Source organism: Lactuca virosa, chromosome 4 (assembly GCF_052849685.1).
Source record: "Lactuca virosa cultivar CGN04683 chromosome 4, Lactuca_virosa_CGN04683_v6, whole genome shotgun sequence".
Lineage (NCBI taxonomy): Eukaryota > Viridiplantae > Streptophyta > Magnoliopsida > Asterales > Asteraceae > Lactuca > Lactuca virosa.
In genome coordinates, this window is record NC_136429.1 from 11535307 (window position 1) to 11542059 (window position 6753).

At 31.9% G+C, this 6753-nt stretch overlaps 1 pseudogene; it reads left to right on the forward strand.

Annotated features, from left to right (window-relative positions):
• Window positions 1-982: 982 nt before the first annotated feature.
• On the forward strand, window positions 983-2138 carry LOC145104107 (glucan endo-1,3-beta-glucosidase, acidic pseudogene; annotated as a pseudogene).
• Window positions 2139-6753: the final 4615 nt, after the last annotated feature.

Consider the following 6753-nt stretch of genomic DNA (forward strand, 5'->3'; position numbering starts at 1 on the left):
ATGATTATTTAGTTTACTAACTGGTAAAAAAAACATATTCATCCAATGATTAACTGATGTTTATATTCGTCATTTTGTCTTTCTCTCTAAAAATGAAATACCGATATATATTAGTAACAAATGTATTTTCTTATTAATTCGAGTTGCACAAAACTTTTCCAACTAAAACCAACCAAACCATAACAATGTTATGCTTAAGAGTTCCCATTCGAATATTGTGATCATTAACTATATAAACCTTCTTGTTGTTTCCAACACATTGATTTATTTGGACATAACAATTAAATGCATATTTACCAACGTAACTTAGATCATTCCTTATTTCAAACAATCTAAACTAAAAACAAATTTTCATTTATCCTCCATTAATAATAATTTATTTATCTTAATTATAGTATCGTATCAAAACTTGATAGTTAAATAAATAATAATATCTTTCTTTGAACAAAACCGATCAAAAGTTCAATCATAAGACGAACTTATTATTCGATAACATATTTACCTTATAATAAAAGTAACCAAATTACATTCTTGTTGTATGTGCTTAATCCTCAAAATAAAAATATTATTATTTCTATTCATTAAGTTATTAATCAATTTGATCAACATGAACCCATTTTTATAATATGATATAAACACCTATATATACAACCATTATTAAGCAACATCACACTCCTAACCTAAAAATGAAACATGACACAAAAAATATACTCCAACTTTTCATCTCTTTACAAACATTTGGGCTTCTCTTTCAACTATCAGGTAAATATCTTGAGATTTTGTTTAGTAGTGCATTGTTTTTTTAATTATATAACATAGTCCATTTATGTTTCTTTTAGCAATAAAAACATCCAAATTCATAAGTAAACTTTTTATTATATTATAGGTTACTTATAAATAACTGGGGCAAATTTGTCATTTCATTTTTATATCTTATCGGAATGTAGAAGAGAAGCAAGTCTGAAATTTGTACAACTTGTACATGCACAATGTACAACGCATTACAGCATGGGATAGATTGATTTGCTTATTTCCGTGGTTTCTTTGCACAGCTGCTGTCCCTATCGGAATCTGCTACGGCCGCGTCGCCAACAACCTTCCACCGCCCTCAGACGCCGTGAATCTCATCAAAACCAATGGTATCTCAAGCGTTCGACTATTCAACCCTGACCCGGAGTCACTAAAGCCGTTTTCCGGCACCGGAATCCAACTCACTATCGGAGTCCCTAACGAAGAACTCCCTCCCATCGCCACCAGCACCGCCACCGCCGCTCAGGACTGGCTTCAATCCAATATCTTCGCCCACGTCCCAGCCGATCAAATCCGGTACATAGTCGTCGGAAACGAAGTATTTCTAAAAGACCCATTTTACACACCCCACGTGATCCCCGCCATTTCAAACATTTACGAAGCTTTAAAATCTATCGGCCTATCGGAAAAGATTAAAATCTCATCAGCACAAGCAGCTTCGATTCTCTCAAACTCCTACCCTCCATCATCTTCATATTTCGACCCGAATATCTTACCAGATTTAAACCGACTCCTTCAATTCCTCCGCGACACATCATCGCCATTAATGGTGAACGTGTACCCTTACTTTAGTTACATAAACAACCGGGAATTCGTGTCGTTAGACTCTGCTTTATTCAGACCTGGGAATTCATTGCATGACCAGGATCTGGTTTACGATAATTTGTTTGATCAGACGGTTGATGCGTTCATATACGCGATGGAGAGAGAAGGGTATGGTGAGATTCCGGTGGTGGTGACGGAGACAGGGTGGCCGACGGCGGGCGGAGAAGCGGCGAGCGGGGAGAATGCATTGTGTTACAACGGGAATGTTGTGAAAAGGGGTTTGGATAACGTTGGTACACCCAAAAGGCCTGGGATCGGTGTGGAGGTTTTCTTGTTTGACTTGTTTGATGAGGATGAAAAAAACGGGAATGAATTCGAGAAACATTTTGGGATTTTTGGGGTTAATGGTGTCAAAGCATATGATCTTAATTTTCACTGAACAAAACTCAAAAATATGAATATTTCACCACATAATCTCGTCTTGTATGAATTCGATAGTTCATACTTCATAGGTGTGTTTTTTTGGAATTCCTTTGGGCTTTTAGAGCTTAATATCGGCCCGTTTATCGTTTTTTCTTTCTTTCTTTTTTATGTTATTTTATAAATTGAATATTTTACTATTTTACCCTTCTAACTTCTATACTTTTTGCATGTTGGGAAGTTTATAAATCGTTGGTTTGCGTGTAAAAAATAATTCATGTGTTTTACCGTATCAATACCAAATGCAAAGCAACTCGCTTGCTCGATAAATCTTTGACCTTTTATTGGACCTTTCACATTTAGACCCTAAATTTTATTGTAAGTCAAAAATTACACTACAAACTCACCCACACTTGTGGGATCATCTAATATCCGAAAATATTTAGGGTTCGGGAAAAATGGGCCTCTTGAAAACGTGAAAATAAATAAATGTATGAACCAAAACAATCTTTGTTTCCCAAATTTGGCTTTGCTAGGGTTGTTTGTCCATTCAAATAATGGTGATGGACTAAAAAACAACGTTTGTGTTTGTATCTAGCCTTTAGGCCACAAAGTCATGGGGTATATGTATATCCACCACACCATCACACTAAAAGTGTGATATTCAAAGTCAATCATCACATTTAAACCACATCAAAACATCCCTTTTATTATATATATATATATATATATATATATATATATATATATATATATATATATAATAAAAGGGATGTTTTGATGTGGTTTAAATGTGATGATTGACTTTGAATATCACACTTTTAGTGTGATGGTGTGATGGATATACATATACCCCATAAGATCGGGTGAGAACTCTTTTTCAATGACGACTCGTGAGAACACCTTAAAAAAATTGTAAAAAAAATACAGATCATAAAATCGAGCATAATACTATATCGGAGAAAAAAAATTGGAAAAAAAATTGGATCATTAAAATTAAAGCATGAATCATTTTTATGATCCATGATTCAATTTTAATGATCCAAAAAAAATCCAATTTTTTTCTCTCCAATATCTTACTACGCTCGATTTTATTATTTGTATTTTTTTTATATTTTTTTCAATTTTTTTAAGGTGTCCTCATCGAAAAAAGAGTCCACGTCGGAACCGGACTATATATATATATATATATATATATATATATATATATATATATATATTATTTTATTAATTAAAAGATAAAGGGAGATAAATAGATAAATAAGATTATTAGATGTAGTAGTATATGCTCTGCATCACAAAAATTCACCACAATGTGGTTGTTAATGGGGAGGTGGGGATATGTTCACATACCAATACCAGTACCACACCACATTGTCACATAAGTCATAGTTTATTTTCGAGACAACCATACCCAAAGTCTAATATTATATATTTTCAAATTTAACATATAGCTTTTGAAGCATTTTGCAACGACTAGTCAAGCATTACAATATTCAAATTGATATATTAACCTACTTTTTTAATTCCCCCGGCTTTAAATACTTTTTTATACGCCAATGAATACTAAAATGATACCAATGATAGTTTCATATATTCAACTAACGTTTTATCACCAAGACATATTTGATATTATATTTGTTTTAAAATGAAAGTAGGGAAAAATAACAAAAGAAACCACCAAAATATGTTTCTTTGTAGTAGGGTTTCTTCATTAAAATGCCATTAAAAATCAACATGAGTATTGTAAATAGAGAAAATTACAAATGTAGCCTAATACACTAATTAATTTGTGGAAAATAGTAAAAAAAAACCCCAAAATTACAAATTTAGCCCCTAAAATCGCAGATGGAATAATGACATCTGCGATTTTGCAAGTCCATCTGCGATTTTGTTGTTTCCATCTGTGATTTCGTGTGGGTTTTTGAATAAAAACGTTTTTTTTCTTCATTTTTCACTTTTTAAGTTGAAGAAACTCTCTCTCTCTCTCTCTCTCTCTCTCTCTCTCTCTCTCTCATTTCCTTTGACGATTTCTTCAACAATCTCGCAAATATGGTAAGATCTTAACTCATTTTATGTTTTAATCAACATTTATTTAGTGTATGTTTTTTTATTATTATTTATTCTATTAGTTTTTGTGAAGAAAATGAAACTATATTCTATGTTATTTAGTAATTATGTTGTTTTGATGCTATTTGGTTAGTGGTTGTATGAATGTACAAGTATAAACGACGTAAAATGTATATTGGGTTGTTGTACATTTAGTAAAATGCCTACAATATGTTGTTGTTTTTTACTTGTCGTTTGTTTATTTGTCGTTTATGTTGAAAAATGGTTACAATATGCTTTTGGTTAGTGTTTGTATGAATGTACAAGTATAGACTGCGTAAAATGTGCATTGAGTTGTTGTACATTAAGTAAAATGGATACAATATGTTCTTGTTTTTTACTTGTCGTTTATGCTGAAAAATGGTTATAATATGTTTTTGTTTTTCAGCAAGAATATTGAAATTATTGTTTGAATGTTGTTTAATGCATTGTTTATGTTTGTAATTTGAATGTTGGATGATTTATTTATTCTATTTAATATCCCGATATTTTAAAGGAAATAGTTGTTAAGTTTTGTAATTTTTTTTTGTTTTTTCAGCATGATTATAAAAATTTAAATGTTAAAGCTATTGTGAACTTAAAAGGATCGGGGTGTAAGATTTGGGAAGTATTGTAGGTGCTACATGGTGCACGACGCGATAGTTTTAGACAAACTGTGTTTGGTTACTTGTTAGACGTCGCTCGTTTACAAGGGGACGGATTGTTGTCCCATAAAATGTTTTCTTCATCAGATACGGTCGGACGCCGTTTTATCCTCAGATGGCATAAAACGGTTACATTTTAGAGTGGGGGATACGAAAATGGTTTATGGTCCGGAAGAGTTTTGTTTGATAACCGAGTTTAATTTTGGCGTGTATCCCAAAATGATTGGCAAAAAAGTCTCAGAAAAAAAAAGTTACTAGTAAAAAAAGATGTTTATTGCGTGAACGGCTATTTCCGAACCATACAAATAGTTCGGTGAAAATCTGTGACTTGAAAAGTTTTATTTTAAATCATTCATTCTTAGAAGCTACTGACGATGATGCAGTTAGACTATGTCTTATATACGTTTTGTGTGAAAGATTTTTGGGAAAATAAATAAATGACCGGGTGCCGCAAGATTGATTTTTTTTGGCCGAGAATTTGGATGTGTGGAACAGATATTTTTTGTTTACTTTGAAAGTTGCATATTATTAATGTTAATGTATATTATAATTAATATTTTTTTTTTGCAGTTTTGCTTGGGGTAGCTATCTTTGGGATTTTACCTATGACGACCTTGAGGATACGTGGAACAAGATAGATAGATATTTTTCACTATCGGAGCGTCGTCAAACTTTTAAATACTCCGTTTCAGGATTTACGGCGCCATTTAGGGTATACAAATTTATTATTATTTTAAATAAGATGTTATTGCTATGTTAGTTATTTTAATTTTTATTACTATAATTGTGAAAATTGTAGATATGGGTATATGAGATGCTTCCAGCTGTTCGTGCTTGTGGATTTGCGTTAAGAAAAAACGGAGACACACCTTGGATGAAACGATGGAGTGGTACGAAAAAATTGAAATGTGTTGATGTGAACAAGATTTTTGAAATGAAAAAGGTTTGTAAATATTATTTTAATTTTAAAAAATTCCTTATTACACTTTTATATGCATTTTTAATATGTTAAATTGTTTTAGGAGGGACGACGACCAAGAAATAACATGTCACCGAGTGATGATGAGACGAAGTCTTCTTATTATATGTCATTTCAAGAGTATGTATATGGTGAACGGAATTCAGTTCCATCCCCAGTACGGGAGCATTTTAGGAGACAAGACGTATCTTCGTCTAGTATGTCTTCTAGTGGTCGCTTTCACGGTAGAGGTGAACCTACTGGGAAACCAAACTTAGAGGAGGTGTTGAAACGACTACATGTGTTTATGAACCGAGAACCTACTGAGGTGTTTGTAGAAGAAGTGGATAATGAAAACATATGGAACAACGTCAGCTTTAAGGAACCTGCAGTATTCCAAACAAATTTTGGTGAAACGGTTAGTTATACCCTACATTTTTTATATAATTTGTTAACATATTTGTAAATTTTTGTTAATATTTTATAGCTGAAAATGTAGGTTGTAGAAGATGAGTCGATGAATAAAAATAAAACCAATGAAAATGTTTTTGGTGATATTGAAGACGACATGGTTATTATATATATATATTACAAATACGATTTTCATTGTTAAATGTTAAGGCGCCTTTCGTTAATAATTATAATGTTTTAATTTTAATGTAGGAGTTGGACGAGAGGATAGACAACACGGGGCGTAGTACGAATAAATTTGATGATGATGTGTTCGCTTTTGATGATAATGAACCTGAACATGTTGCTATACTTACATTTATTTTTTTGTTTCTTAATAGATTCATACATTTTTTTAATTAATGATTATATCTTATTAATTTAGGTGTTAGAGGAAGATGTAATAATTACAGGGACCGTTAATCATTTTGATGATCATGTTTTTGATTGCAACGAAGTTACACCCAATAGACCCAGGGTTCGAAATCCATCAAAGTATAAGTGTCCTCCTTACACCGAGGTGTTCATTTAATTTGAAAGCTTATATTATTATAATTATACCTTTTATGTGAATTATTTGAAACATAATGATTTACA